This window comes from Oreochromis niloticus, linkage group LG15 (assembly GCF_001858045.2).
Source record: "Oreochromis niloticus isolate F11D_XX linkage group LG15, O_niloticus_UMD_NMBU, whole genome shotgun sequence".
NCBI lineage: Eukaryota > Metazoa > Chordata > Actinopteri > Cichliformes > Cichlidae > Oreochromis > Oreochromis niloticus.
Genome location: NC_031980.2, coordinates 30,640,004 through 30,657,237, shown reverse-complemented (window position 1 = coordinate 30,657,237; position 17,234 = coordinate 30,640,004).

Here is a 17,234-nt window from a genome sequence, read left to right as displayed (position 1 = left end):
TGGCAATCTGCTAGCAACCAAAGCAATCACTAGAAGGCTTTTAGTGCAGCACCTTCTTTGCACCCAATCATATCCAGCTAGAACAAGTACCCTCAAGAAACCACAGCCAGCCAGTGAGGAATGAGTGGTGGTCCATCATGTCCAATATAAACGTGACGTCACATCAAAAACCTCAGTAGAAGTCTGTGGCAAAATGGCCATGTGTGTTCGAGGGTTGAGTCAGACATGGTTCCGTATATGGATCTGAATGTGGCATAATGATGCAGTGCTCACGATGCTCGCCGGCTGGTCCAGATGGGCGTAGACACGATTGAGCAGGTAGATGATGGGGCAGGGCTGGTAAAAAAACTGAAGGGGATCCTGATGTGGCCTGACTATAGGTTGGGGCTGGCACAGCATGAGTCTTTCCAGGGTCTTAATGACATAGGATGTCAGTGGCACAGGCCTGTAATCCTGGGGGCCACTGAGACGTGGCGTCTTTGGTGCAGGAACAAGGCATGATATCTTCCACAGCACTGGGACCCTCTGCAGACTCAGACTCATCATGAACAGTTTATGAAAGACTCCACAAAGCTGGGGGGCACAGGCCTTGAGGACGCGGGGACTCACCCCGTCTGGTCCAGCAGACATTTGTCTCTGAACCTGGTTGTGAGTGAAAGGGTGGGGGAGGGGTGTCAGGACTTTTACAGGAGGCAACATGTGGTGCAAAAGTGCTGTGGCTGTGGGTTGCAGGCTAAATGCAGGTAAGGCTGTAGGGGGGTGAGCATTCACTGCAGTGTCGAAACTGTTGAAAAACAAATTCAACTTATTAGCTCTGTCCTCACCGTAGTTTTAAACTCCAGAACTGACAGACTGAGCACCAGCACCTGCCAAGCCATCAGTTGAGACCAGTCAAGGAGACAGCTTTAGGGAGGTAGGAGAGACAAACAATCGTGATCTTTATCATTTGATTGAAAATATTCTCATTGTTAACAACCTATTTGAAAGAAAGGTACTCCCATGTACTAGAAGCTTCTGTTTTATTTTCATTATTACTACAGTGGTGTGTCCCTTACTGGTCATGACCCAACCACATTACACTGTGGTTAGACTACACATTCTGGGTCCAGACTAAATTCCACTAGAGTCTGCTTTTCTTGCAGGGTGAAATTTGATGTATACATATATATATATATGTATATATATATATATATATGACATATATATGACATATATTTGGTAATTTGTTGCTTTGCAGCAATGCAGATAGATCCTGTACTCCATTATCCCTGTGTGTGTTTGCGTTAGTGTCCCTCCTGGGTAACTATGTGTACACACTGAGAAATGTATGTGTGTGCTTTTAAACCCACTTACTCTCTCTTTCTCTCGAGTAGCCTCTTTTCTTATCAAACACCAAAAGGGCTGAACTCATGAGGGAAAATTACTTGTGGGTATTATCATTGTCATGACAACCTGATAGACTGGTGCTACATAATTAGAGACTCCCATCATCTCATGTGTCTTTCTACACTGCCCGAAGAACTAAAATACCTGCAGGTAGTACATAGCAGCTGTGGCAGAGAGCTAAATCATGTATGTTTCATTCCTGTTAACACCACTTGTAAGATAATCACTGCCATTTTTACAAACGGATCATTTTATTATGGTTATAGTTTTATTTCATTTTTTTGTGTAATTCGATAGCATAGCAAGATAATGAACATCAGCATAAAAACACAAATAGAAGAAAAGCAGACAAAAGTTAATGACAAAAGTTGATGACACTCCCATTTGCATTTTGCTCAAAGGAGCTCTCAGGGGGAAAAGGTAAAGGGAAAATATAAGCTTTTTCAATATAAAGTTTTAAGTCTAACTTTTAAAGGATGGTGTCCACACAAGAGGAGCCTGATACCTGAAGTCTGTCTACAATTCTACTTTTGGAAACTGTAGGAACCACAAGTCAGCCCACAGTCTAAAATTCAAGTGCCTATGGTCATAATATGATAGGTCTTTAAAATATGATAGGGCCTGATCATCCATAACTTTCTATGTGAGGAGAAGGCTTTAAGATCAAAAGTGGATTTAACAGGGGAGGAGCTAATATAAGAGATCTCTCTGTCTAGTCCCTGTTAACTCTGATCAAGGTAAATAGAATAGTACATGGCTTTTGTATAGCATTATTCTACTTTACTAGAGCACTCACTACAACATGCCTTGTTCACCTGTTTACATAAGCACCTTTTTTCACCTATTTGCTTTTTAACTAATATTCATATTCTGATAAACACATCAGAGACCAACTTGTCACATGTCACATTAATTTGGGAGTGTAGCTCAAGCTGACTGTGTGGTAGTTGTAGACTTCACCTCATGTACTGTAAAATTTTCAAACTTTTTATGACCTGTTGAAATTAGCGTCAGTGTTTAAAATAAACTAATAAAAAAATAATAATTGATTAACTATTTGAATAAAAAATGACCACCCGTAGCTCAAAGCCTATGTGATTGTCTCATTTGGTTAGGTTTAGGCTAATCTTTGAAGATCACCTTATACCTCAAACCACTCTTGCATGAAAGGCTGCTAACACTTGCGGTAGTAGATTTTCATGATTGTCTGGTTATCTGCACTCTTCTCTCATCACATGCTAGCTTTACCTGGTGGTTTTGACCCGGAACTCATTTTTGTGAATTTTTTTCTTTCAGTTTAACACAAGACTTAGTTTGGCTTTGCTTTGGCTTTCTCCTAATTGTAAACCAGCAATTTATCTCATCACAATACTAATGATTTACTGGTCTGAGTCTATTATCCCTCTATTTTTTTAATGGTCAATGGTCAAAATGAAAGAGAATATTTTAATATGTAGCAACTTTGAGACTGTAGAAAGAACAGAGACTGGACTCTGTACTCTAATGTGGTTGGTATATAAGATAGAGATTGCATTTGGCTAAGCTTCTGCATGATTTTATGCAGATTTTTCTTCAACAGCAACACACTTAACTGCTCTAGAAAGATTTATTTTTTGGATGACAGGTGATAAAATCAAGTGAACGGAGCACACCCAGTTTGATGTTCTATCCCCTGGGCAACAATTTAACACACGAAGCTTCCCATTGATGTACTTTTGTTGGCCAACTTGGCAGGCAACAGCTCAGCTGTGACGCACACACAGACCTAGGGCGTCTTGGACTGTCCACTGCTGGTTGAATCTGATGTCCCAGAGTGGTTGCATATAGCTGTGGCATTGCTATTATTCCAACTTCCTTTCTGGCGTTGCTCCAAAGACGTTCTGAATACCTGCCAGCTGTCACACATGAGAACCACAACAATACTCGGCCTGGATCTACTGTAAAGCTCAGTCTATTAAGATCTCATGTCTTCCTGTTATGTCATTACTGTGGAATGGCACTTAAATACCAGCTATCATCAGGCTAGGAGGCACTGTGCTAATTTCTTCACGTGCCCGTTGTAAATTGCAAACATTCCAGCTTTTTATTTTTTGCCTCCTATGGAGCCACTTTCCTCAACTTCTCTCCTACTTTGTTGGGGAAGTTCAAAGCTGACCTGATTTTATTTTGGTTCCACAATGCAACACCTGCAAACTGAAGGAGATGATTCATCTATGTATCTGGCGCTGCTTATATCTGTGACTGTGTGTGCAGTCGTTGTATTTTCATATGTGCCATTATCTCCAGTGGGTACGGACCACATTAATCGGGCCTCATTCTTAATGCAAGTGACAGAAAATCCAAACAAAGCCCCAAGTCTCTGCTTCCAAAGCGTCTTTCTGTCACTTGCCAGGAATCCAGATGGTACAACTCTATACATCACAGCATAATGGCCTTTCATTGTACACAGACTTGTTTGACATGATGTGTGGCTCTTTTGTGAAGAGCTGTCACAAAAGTACATTCACTGAGTGCAAAACCTCTGACTCTCACAGACACCACTCCCTGTCTCCCATCTTAAAACCAGAGGATATAACAGTGTCACTGTTCTTTGGCTGTGGCTACAGAGAGGCACACTGGTTGGTAAAAAGGCATTACATTAATTTTGCATCCTCCATTCAGAAATACAAATAGTTCTGTAATGACTTGTTCAACCCAGAGGCAAAGTACATGCACAAAAAACAAAAACCTTCATAACTGATAAGGAAGGCACTGATGAATGGCTTCTTAGAATTCCCATGCTGCATATGATATGCCAGCACTACCACTTCAGCCATTTCCGTTCATGAACTTAAAAATGTATAAGCATGCGATTGTTCATTCATTGCAAGTATTGAGAATCAAAGCTTATTAGAAGCTAAATCAAGCTATTTTCTTCCAGGGATCCGTGGTAGCAGTGCTAAACAGTGTTCCCAGATTGTCAGAATGTAGGATGTTCTACCAGGGCTTTCAAAATTAGATTTAAAAGGACTCCAGCAGGGATTCTTTTGGAGAACCTAAAAAAAAGGATGTGTTGACAGTATAAATAGACTATGCGATGTCATGATTTTCATATTAAAAACCAAATATCTCCACGCCATCACTGAAAGTGACAGCACATGAGAAATGTGCCAATTCAAAAGTAATATGCATCAATTTAAATTTTCTGATTTAACTGCTCGTTAACTGAAGGTGCTGGAAGGATGCTTGGCCCACTTTGATCCCTGGTTAAATCCTTTTTTCTATGTCTAGTGTACACAAGTGAAAATGACAGATCCATAAGCTATTCTATAATAATGTAGCTTTCATTATTACCTTCACCTATCTGGGTAACTTTTTTCTTGCCCAGGACTTCGTGTGCCTTGCACTAGTTGTCATGGTCCGGTGTGTGGCTCATTTTTATATGAAGCACCTGAACACCTACTGTAAAGGCACAGATAGCAACAAAGCTGTCCGTCACCTCTGTACTGCAAAAGTGAAAAAGGGCAACAAGAAGATCTCAGACTGTGTAGAAATGTGTAGCCATTGATGATTTATGCTCTGATGTGAAGGTTTTACACGTGGGTGTAACCAGAAATGTTTGTTGTGACCACATTTAAAATAATTTCAAAACCCTGTGTTGCTTATGGATGCAATTAAGACAACTCCCTCAAGCACATTTCATTGATTAAAACTTGATGTGATGTGACTAGGAACTCAAAACATGTAAACACTGGGGCTGAGATAAATATTTAGGCATTAAATACTGGATCAATTGTGCTTTCTGACATCTTAATGTGCTCATAAAAATGATTTTAACATTTTAACTCAATTACTGTTGCAACAGAAAACAACTTTTTCTCTTGATTTACACAATCTCTAAGTAAGGCATTTTAATGCCTCTGAGGGTGTGTTTTCAAGTCTTATTCCAAGAAAGCATGCTAGCTTAGTGGAATGAATGAATGCATGAATATGTGTGGTTATAGTAAATGTCTTTTGGAAAACACTGGACAAACACAAGGAGCATAATAGGAGTTGCGTGGGGAATCAGGGGAAACACTGGTGACTGGTTATAGATGAAAACAACCAGGAGCTACACTGGGCTTGGTGCTGAGGGCAGGAGGGCAGGCAGGTGAGGGAAAGAGTGGCCTACTCCTGATGGCGAGTCGAGGTTGCTGGATGATAAAATGGTTCATAGTACTATGGGGTATTTCATAAAACCAAGAAAGGCCAGAAAATGTCCAAGTCATTGCTTTATTGTGCACATAACAATGTTAGATTTCCTAAGACAGAGAAATGCATCTAAAATAATCTGATATACTCCATTAGACTCATTTTTCAAAATTTGTAACAATTTGTCTTATTGGCCAAAATAGATGTAAGAGAAATTGCTTGATTTGATTCACAAACTTATTCTTTTTCATGTGGACTGAATGCAATCTACCCCTTTCCTGCCCCTAATTAGTTCACTAGGAACACAGTGAGTGTTAAGAGATTAACAAACTACATGTACCAAGTGAAATGCAAATAAGAGTCACAAACATTAACAATGCTGAAAATGACAAATTAATAGAAAGTCTGTTTCTATGCGTCTTCAGTCCTCTTTTACATGTGCAAATCTTACAGAGTAAAAATACATCATTGGAGATTCTGTATCACCTGCACTGAACCCTACTTCTGCATGCCTACAGCATATATGAAATGCACAGGATTGTACATACATCAGAAAGAGACATAGCAGCTATGGAGGAGATGGAGATTTTCCTCGACATTCCAGGAGGTCAAATGAACAACACACAGTGGCTGATACAGTATCATGCACTGTACATGCAGCAGACAAAGGGTTCCTCTGTATGCCACTTGCCACTGCATTTGACTTGCATGCTCTGTCTTCCACTGACAGCACCCTCATTAACATGCTGACAAATTGTATTGTCAGCCTGGTGGAAGCCAAAGATCCTGTCTTGTTGTTACTAATTACTGTTACAGCAAAAAAAAAAAAAAAAGTTATTATTTTTTAACTCCTCATGACAGCATTCTGTATGTTAAGTAACTCAGCTTCTTCATTTTAACAAGAGATAAATCAGTATGCATGGATGTGCTTAGGGTGGAGCATTGTCGCTGGAGGAAACAGGGTGGCGGTGGTTCGGATTTCTTTTGCCTCATTTGTTGTTTTTCACTTATTTCCCCTGTGGGTCAAACAGAGAAAGTCAAAAAGGCATGCCCTTGTCATAACACAGCTAATATATCCTGGTGAAAGATAATACTCACTACACGTCACTGACTCAGCCCGTCCCAGGCTTAGACAGGGATGAACCAATTCAGGCTCATTAATCACTTGTGTGAATGTGAGTGACTTTGATTGGTGCTTAACTGGAGTAATTGTAAGAGTATCTCTCGCCACATCTTCTTCTTAAAGGTAGCAGAGATTTTGTAAAACTTTTGGCCACCTCCATTCACCCACAATATCTTCAACTTTACCTTCAATTCGTCTGTCCCTTCTTCATCTCAGTACAAGTACCAAGTACCCAGAGCTGGCCAACAATAAAACAATGTGTACTATAATTACCATAAGCTCTCTTTAAGAAGAGCACTGAATGTAATCTGAAATCGGACAATACTCCAGACACTGTAGCTAGATGTCTGTTTAAGCACACAGTTCCCCAAGTCTGCCCCAGATTAATCTGGTGGAAACAAACCCTCTCCCTGTGGGGAGAGGAGCTCCAGGTGCACACACACATGCACACTCACACTTCCAAAGTGGTTTGATATCACTCCCGCCCGGCCCTCTGGGCACACTGCACACCAACCACACTAGAGACCAAGGGACAGCGTGGAAGGAAAAACTGACTGTGAGATGGAGTGAGGTCATTACAGTTAGATAATATTACATTCAGCTGGTTCACACCTTCAATTGTTTCCAGGAAATCTCAATAGTTTTAGATAAAGGCACATTACAAAGGTCCTAAAGGTATCCAAAATTTCACAAGCATTATATCTTCTTTCAGCTCAAAGTGCTTGTAGTGGTTGGTTTATGAATGCATCTTGATAGCATCATTTTATAATCTTTTTGCATTTTTGAGACTGGGAAAGTTCACTAAAATGAATCTGATCACTTCTTGATGACAATTTCTCTCTAATATTTATTGATCATTATTTTGGCAGAAGGGCTGTGATAAACCATAGCAAGAGCTCTACAAGACCTCTGTGTCTTGGTCCTGAGTCTTTAATCCAGAGTTTTGAGTTTACTGGATTTTGATGTCTCTTTGTAGTCTTAGGTTATTTATTGTCACCGTGAATTTTGAGCCTTTAGCTCTTGGTTTGAATTAATTTTCCTTTGAATTTAGCCACGGTTTAGTTAGTATAGTTGCCCACATTATTTTCACTTCCTTTGTTTCATCATCCCTTGATTTTTTGAACCTGATTATTTATTCACTTGTTCCCATTCCTCTAGTTAGCTCTTGTGACTTTATAGACCCTTCCTTTGTCCTTCTTATGTCATATTCTTGTGTTTGCTTTTAATTAAAGCTTCTAGTTTGCTGTTTCTTTCATATGGATTTTTGGGTTCTGGATTTTGCCTTCAACCAAAACTAAAGGTTCACTATGTTTTCGTCAGTCTATTTTTGGTGCCTGCATTTGATTCCTTTCTTTCTGCATATCATGACATTCTGAAGATGAAGGTTATTTCCAGATCCATCCATCCACCTACACTTTGACTTGTCCATTGCAGAGTAGCCTAAGCCCAAGCCCAGACAGTAGCCTAATCCAAGCCACCTCCAGTGTATTCAAATTAGCACTGACAGCCGAGAGATATCTCTCCAGCATGTTATGGGTCTACCCTAGGACATACCTGGAATACCTTAGGCATCCTTGTCAGATGCCTAAACCATGTCAAATGGCTCCTTTCAATTGGTCCGTTCATCTGGTTTGGAGGTTACCACCTTGCAAAGCACCATACAATGGAAGTATGGAAAATGGTTCATTCAGACTCAGTGTCTCCAGCCTCTCTGGGAAAGCTGTTGAAGTTCTGCTGGAGGTGGGAGTAAGAGATTTTGCAGACTGGGGCCTGTGCCAGGCACTTTCAGTGCACCTTCACTATACTTTTAGGTGCAGTAGGCCTGTCGAGCATCGTTCCCTGTCACCTGATCAGTTGACAGCGCAACTCATCTCTTCACCTGTGCCCAGATGATACAATCACAAAATCAATAATCAATCTGCAACATAGAGTGTTGCGTTAAGATCAGGCTGTTCCTGCCATTGATGTCAACGCAACATAGAGTGTTGCGTTAAGATCAGGCTGTTCCTGCCATTGATGTCCCTCCAGGTTTTAGCGAAACCCAGTGACTCTGAGAACGCTGGGTACTCTGAACTGTCACCAAAGGTACAGGGAAACAACTCACTTGTGCACTGGTAAAATCCCATTTGTACAGGCATCAAGTTGAGAGCATGCAAGTTTGTGTCCAGGTCTAGAAGACAAAAAAGATAACCCTTTATAAATTTAAGTGTAAAAGTGACAAAAACGGGCACCTGTTCTTTAAGACCTTGACCAATATATTTAAATGCATGCAATATGCCTTTACAAACATTTGTGAAAGAATAAGTTATTCTCAAAAACTCATGGAATTCTAACACTCTACAGCAATAGGAGGCCAGTGTTGCAACAAGCCAGCTTGTGAAATGTCTGACTCGGTTACTGCAGAGCATTAAACCTCCCCTGGCATTAACATCAGCATAAAAATTGGGTGTGGGGAGCTTCATGATTTGGGTTTCCATGGTGAAGCAGTACCTGTAAAGATGTACTGTGTGGGTGGCACCGTACTTCTGTCCATATAGTCTAGCTTTTAGGTGACATTGCTTTCCACTGCACCACCATGCACCCTTAGGATTCAGGAAACAATTGTAATATTAAAAAAAAGGCAAACACCCTGTTTTTGAAACAAAAGACCAGGATTGATCTTAACTTTTACTTTATTTATTTATCTTTTTAATAAAGGCTAGGACAATCCAATCAGATTTAGTATGTTTATGATGATCATTAAGGTGATCATTGTTCCAGGAGAAAATGACTCAAGAATGTATGTTTCTGCTGTATAGAAATGGTAAAAAAATGGTAAATGGCCTGTATTTATATAGCGCTTTCTAGTCCCTAAGGACCCCAAAGCGCTTTACATATCCAGACATCCACCCATTCACACACACATTCACGTATAGAAGCCAGGAAGTATTTAATGCCAGGTGTAAAAGTGTGCTTTTGTTTATATCTAATTGCTTCACTGCAGTAGTATATGACGAAGGTTAGCGAGCAGCCTGTTTACTGTTGTAAATGCTTCCTCACTTTCCACTAGCCCCTGCTGGTCTCCCAGGGTTACGCATGGCATATTAGGAATGATGAAGCCATGGCAGATGGGCACACTCACTTTCCGTGCTCACTTGCCTTATTTATCTCACAGGCTGGTGAGGCAAAGAATCATTATCAACTAACTGGCTTCTTCTCCTAGGGTGTACAGCCAGATCTATACTCTGAGAGAGAGTGAAGGAAAACATGGTCAGAGTGAGAGATGGGAAGAGAAGTAGCATGGGATCATGTCATCTGCCTGTGGTTCAGGTAATCAGTTGGAGCGCAGCCCTGTGCCCTGCTGTCTGCACACTGCTGAGCCTAAGGAGGCTGTTGTCTTTAGGCTGCCATGCTTCACAAAGCTACTATCCATCTAATGTGACACTGAATTAAATGCCTGTGATTTATTTGAAGGGCTCCATTTTACAGCTTCACACTGGGATGTTAAAGGCAGCCATTAATCTTCAGGAATCACTTATCTGAAATGTCTAATCAATAAATGTCAGAATCAATAAAAGGATGAATGCGTCATCAGAGTCACATATGACCACTATAATGGGCTTGGTTCATCATCAACTCCGACTGTGAGAGTCTGTGGAAATAGTCACCATTATCACTGATGGCAGCACAGCCTGCACTAATGGCTACTTCGCTTATCTGGACTGCAGGTGTACAATTGTTCAGGAGGGATTCTAGTAACAAACAGTGAAAAGCTAAAACCATTTTGGAACAAAAGCCCAGCTGAGGGACAAATAAGATGAGACAATATGCTGGTGTGTTTCCCTCGTGCTGTCTAGAACTGGCTCTGCATCCTCCAGCAAATAATGTGCAAGCATAAAAACAGAGTAACAGAGGAAAGTCTGCAGAATGTGCAATAGTGGGGATAAAAATATGACAAAGGAACACAATAATGAAGAAAAACACACAAAATGTTTTTAAGGCTTCTTAAATAGAAAATTAACACCAGGTCTGCTTCACCCATAACTGACTCCATTAATTCTCATTGCAGGACTTAATTCCTAAACTACGACACTGCAGAGAGAAATTAAAAGCTAAAGAGGCATGGAATAATGGCTGCTTTGTAAACAGTCTCAAAATTCGTGAGGTTACCAAAAACCCATTTAGGCTCAGGGGTAAGAGGGGTGTTGTGGTTATATACAAAACTCAATGATCAAGAATGGCCTTTTGGTATGTGAGAGAAGTAGCTGGTTATAACTGAAATTAACTGGACACACTGAATTGGACCTCTCAGCTGTGTTTGTGTTGTTTTGGAACTAGCTGACAAATAATATAGCCTGCTATGTGGTAGAGATTCTCGTCACTTCTGACTCCAGAAAACGAACACATTAATAGCCAAAAGTCATTGGGTGTCTTCATGGTGGCTACATCCATGTTTTATAAAGTCAGTGGGAAATGCAAAAATATATTATGCCGCTTCAGCCATATTTAAGTTATCCAAGCTGTTTACTTAAAGAGAATGCGTTACTTCATTTGTCTGTAAATTATAATGTGCTGAGTGACATGCTTTCTGGTTTTCAAACTAGAATATTGCTCGTGGCTTGAGCTTGCATTGGGAATTTTTTTGCCAGCAGTCCAGTGAAATACAAGACAGCTAGGAGTTCTAATCTAAAAACCCAAAGTGACCTAAGGGATAGAAGGAATCTTGGCATTCCTCTCACTTTTATACACTGTTCTCCTTGCTCCCATCATGATTTACAGTGTTTGATTTACATTCTACTTTGTGCCTGTGGAAATTCATTTTAACATTCTCATGTCTATCCAGCTTAAAGTTCACAAAAGGTAGGATGTAAGCCTGAGGAAAATTTATTCGGGAAAAAAAATGCTTTCCTTTTTCCACTGGTGTTGGATAGCGTAATTCATGTTGTTTCAATTATGCATCAAGGTGTTTTAGTGATTTTTGGAACTGGAAAAAGTTTTCCATAAAAAAAGAAGAAGACATAACTAAAAATTATGGTTACACTGAATGCGACAATTACAATATATTATGGTGTATGTGACACATATCCTGAACAAGCATCCCTATGTGACAAATTGGGAGTGAGAATGATGCCACTTTAAACATATCATATAGATATTTTTGTTTCCTTATATATTTTATATTTTGACTTTGCACATTAACTTTAATGCTAAAGTTAAGCTAGGTTTAAAACATTTCACTATGCAACGCCCACTAAAACTACTAACTGTGATTTAAAAGTTTTGTTTGAGAAAGCATTAAACTCAAGCAACATGCTCATATGTGATAGTATTGCACTTTTTTTTTTCTTTTTATGTGAGATGGAGCTGAGCTAGCTGTCCCTCCTGGTTCCTTTGTGCTAAGCTAGCCTAAAAGCTTTAAGAAGGCAAGAAATTTCAACCTAAAAACTTTTCAGCTCAGTATTTAAAACACACAGATTAAAGGTGTATTGTATGTTTCATGTTACTTGAAATACTGTCTACCCCAACACTGGCCACGTTTTGTTCAAAGGAAGCTTCAGTGTCACACTTGGTTCCATATTGTTGGTCCCACAACAATGCAGTATGTGTTTCACAGATATTTAGGCTTATAACTTGTGTATCGTGAATACAGTTGTTCTAACAGAAAAACACCTGTCAGATCTTCTACGTCTCTTCTTCTTAGTTGTATTATTGATGTTGGTATAAACATTTCACTGCTAAATGTGTTCTTAAGATTTTTGTCAAGTAGAAGTCACTAAAAATATGTTGAATGCATGTTTTATACATATTTCCAGATAACCTTGTTGCTTTATTATTTGCATTTTTTTAATGAAATTTGATTTTAATCCTAAAACTGTGCTCAAACCTATCTATTTATTCCAAAAAAAATCATTCCATAATTTATTTAGATTTGGACTACTCAATATATTCTGTTAATGTCCATGTCCTTATTAATCAAGCCAATCCTAGTGACCTCTAACGAGGTGACCTTAATGGGCACTTAGGCAATTACTAGAAATTGCTAAAAATGCAGCATGTTAGACAAGACGAGTGTACCAGGAATGGAAACACTGTTATTTTCCTCCAGATGTGTGCAAGCTCACTAATACTGGCTGGTCTTACGTAACACTAAAACAGAAAGTCTCCTGCCAGCAGAGGTATAAGTGGCTTAACCTCGGGACAGGCCAAGTTTAATTTGAGTTTAGAGGTTAAGTGGCTGAAATAGGAGCTTTGTGGTTAATCTGTTGAAAGCTTGTTCTTGAAGAGAGAAATGCAAGGTAGCTTTCTCCTCACTCTGATCTATGGCCTAAAAGACTCTGGGAGCCCAGGCATTAGACCACCACTAAAAATCTATTTCAAAGGAGCCACTGAAATCATATTTTTGTATCAGGTTCACACAGATCTAAAGCAAAGTCAGATTTAATAATAACGTTATCATTCAATCATTTTTAATGGTGTCTTTGTGTCCTTGGAACGTAGAGGCAGCTAACAATGAAAACCACTTTAATTATCATAAAAATGACAAAGATGGAGAATAATTTCACAAAGTAATACTCCAGCACAAGTGTCAGCAAACAGTAACAGTAAGCTGTCTCCAGGGAGTACCATCTCATCTAAAATCTCTCCTTTAAATGCCTCTATTAGGCCCTGCACCATCAGAGCTGCAATCTAGACTTTATTTTGATTCTTTTATGGCAAAAGGTCACCGAGCGGAAGTCAACAACAATCTTACAGCAATAAGATTGCAAGCATCACTTTCAAAGGTAGAAGCAGAGACAGCATGTCAAACGGGGAGCAGCGGTACACCCCGAGCATTCGCCCACCAAGATCACTACCTTAATGTGAATGGACATCTGCTTAATGGGTGGGCTGTTACTACATCTTACTTAATCAGAGTGTTCCTCTGGGAAATCATTCCGAGGAGTTAGAGATGCCATCAAATAGGGGTGTCTCTGCCATCCACGAGGCCACTCTATCATCACAGTAATTAGGATTTCAGTGAAAACAACTTGAGTCTTGACAGCTTTCCTAATATTTCATTTCATAAGTGGAAGCAGATACAGAACTAATATAGAGCCCCTGTACATTTCATTTCACATCAGCCTTTCAGTCGATACTCTTAGCTGCAAGATCCTCAGATAAGAGTATCAATGGGCTGTATTTATATTCAGAGTGATTCAGTGTCAAATTTAAATAAAAGAAGAAAATGACACCGTTAGCACCCAAATATATATAGAAGTTGAGACATTGTCCTAAATAATGTAAATAAAAACAGAATTTTCATAATCGAATAAATTGAACTGCGCTGAAAATTGAATAGACCAGTTTTTATTAGTTACATCAAGTTGCAAAAGCAAAATCACGTCTTTCTCCAAAACTTCACTGATGTCTTCATTATACTACTGCAGGTCTCTGTGTTTGGGTCTTGAACACTCATGTCTTCATTACTTGTTAATCCAAAATGCTGCTGCATGTCTTTTAGCCGGTATGACCACATCACTCCGGTTTTAGCAGGTTTGTTTTTTTTAAATTTACTTAAAGGTGGCTATTTTAGCAAACTGCATGACTTTTATAAGTGCAAAGAGCACTTAGATTATCCAGTCAGATGCTCTTAGTGTTGGTTTCAAGCATAGAGAAGATCTGACTTTCACAGTTGCAGCCTAGACATTGGAATAACTGGTTGTTTTGTATTTGTACTGCAGAGTCTATATAGTCTTTTATCTGTATGGTTTGAGTTCCATCAGCGTTTTTGCTTTTTGTGGTCTTTTCGTTTGAGGTTGTTTTTATTCAAATATATTGTATTTATTTGTTTTTATGTTTAATTTAATTGCATTTATTTTATTGATCTATGATTTTATCCTGTTTGTCTTAATCTAACTCATGAAGCACTTTGGTTAACCTTGTTGCTTTTGAATGTGCTGTAGAAATAAAATGACATTTTGCATTTTGTCCATAAGTTTTTCAAATGAAGTCAAAAATGTTTTATGTGTATATTTGAAACCAATAACAGGTTATTCATAACATACCCACATCAGGATAACAACTGTCAAAGTACACACTAGATGTTGAAGAGCTTAATAGAACTCTTAGACACGTCTTTGTTGAACTGTAAAGAACAACCATATTAAAAAGCTGCTTTATGGCATTTCCAGGTGCTTTTAAATGTCCAGACAGACTGCAAGTGCTAAATCCATTAGCAGCTGAAGTAAGGCTGGACAGAAAAGAAAAAAGGATATGCCTCTGCATGCAGAATGTCCTAAGGTTTCTTTATCTAGCAGCGAGACAGTCCAGTGAGTAAACCATGTCGATGTTTAATCCGTAAATATTTCAGATGAAATACATACTGCATTGTAGGCACTTTCTAGTATTTAAAGGTAATCTTTAAGTTTGTGAAGCATGAATTGTCCCCATATGTGTTGTCTTCATGTTATCGCACAGAAGTGTTGAATCTTAAGAAGCCTCGCTCACATACAGAGGTCATCAGAGCTACCATGCAAGGCAAACTCTCCCCTGATAGCTGCTTAAGTTAGATGAAGTGCCAGAGAGCTCTCCAGAGGGGAGAAATTAGTGTTTGAAGCATTTTCAATGGACTTGTAGGTGAAGGTTACAATAATTTTCAGGACATGGTGGGTAGATATGGCGATAAGTAGAGAAATGCACACAGAAAGAATGGATTCTGCTAAAAACTTGCAAATAGCTTGGATAAACACATACTTTAAGAAGAGGGAGGGACAAGGTGATGTACAGGAACAGAGAAATGTGCTCACAGATCATACCGTCTGCATTTTATGCAAAAAGAGGAGAGATCGAACTGGAGGTGTTAAGATTTTCATTGGGAGTGACCAGAATGGACGGGATTAGAGATCAGTACATCAGAGGGACAGCTAAGGTTAAACAGTTTGAGAGGCAAGGCTGAGGAAGAAGAAGAGGGAGAGTGATTATACGGGGAAAACGATGTTGAATATAGAGTTGCCAGGTAGAAGGAACAGAGGAAGAACACAGAGAAGGTTTGTGGATGGAGTGAAGGAGGACATGCTAGGGATAGGCTCAGGACAAAGATGACCCACTGTGGTGAACCCTAACAGAAGCAGCTGAAAAAAGACAATTACTATACTTTTAAAATTAATGCTGCCCGTCACCTTTTAGACTTCATCTTGTGAAACCTCAACAATAACTTCTTCTTTTTTCTTTAAAACCAAAAACATATTTGGAAAAGAGAACAGAGTGTTAAGCTAATAATAGCAAGCTGTAAAGTGTAAGGCTGCAACATGGAAAATAATTAGTGCTAAGCAACAGAATACCAGAATTTCAACAAGGCCAAACATGTTTATTAGAAAAGCAACTGTGTGAAAAACAAACAAACTGTAAAGTGCATTTTACCAGCTGCTTAATTAAGGCTTGTTGATCTTTTCATCAAAAGTTTATAGATTTGTCTTAAGACTTGTGTGTGTTTTTATTGTGCTGTTGTTGCTTGTCTATCAACTGCAACAGGAAGAGAGGGTTTCCTGCGGGGATGCATGGACACCAGAAGATCAGCACAAAAGTCAAAAAGCACTTTCTAGGAGGTGGACAAATAGAGAGCTAATCTTTGGGGTAACACTACCCTCTGTTCAGCTGGAAAGGAATGTGCCTTTTCACAAGCTGAATTGAGGACATGCCTGGCATCGAAATTAGGGAAGAAGACACAATCTTCCAGATTTTGTAGGTGGACAGGCAAGAGCTTCGACCAAAGCAGCTTCAGTCTTTTTACCCTTTAAATAGGCGTGAAAGACACCTGCATTTCAAACCACATCTCTTTCATCTGTTAGGGTCAAGGCTACATTTCCATCTACCCCTTTATCTTATCTTTACTTATGGAGCATTCCTGGGTGGAACTTGCATAAGAGAAGAATTCTAAGGTCAAATTGCGTATCAGACCTCATTTGAAACTTAACATCTTCCAGTTAATTCAATTATACTCATTTAACATGTGGTTAAACTCTGACCCTACCCCTGAGTAGTTTGCCAGCAACGTGCTGAATCTCAGGAGGTTAAAATACAGGAAACACTGTCAAACACTGGCGTCAGAGTGCTGCTAAGTTCTGTATACTCGGCCACTGCGTAGCCTGGGAAAATGAAACCGCATCTGCCTGTTTGTGGTTTTGTAAGGAGTCACATGTGCCAGTTTGCCTATGCCACATACTACCCTGCAAGTCTTCAAGTGGCGACACCAGCAGTGTTCAACATTTTGTGTCAATACCAAGAAAACATAACGGATAAAGTGACAAACAGACTTCTTCTCTCTAGCCTGTATTCAGTGACATGGAGCTTTACTGATCTGGTCATACTGACAGCCCCAAAATTGAGATCATCCCATCTAATTGTCTAATTGATTTCTATTCATAGTTCAATGGAAAAAATTTCAGTCACATGTTGCCTTAAATCATATACTAACATGTGGGAGGAAACGTGTATTACCTCTGTAATTACCAAGGAAGTTTTCCTCTACAAATAGAAAAAGTAGGCCTAATCACAGGATGATATCCTCTTTTCCAACCACTGTGTTTGGCTAGTGTTT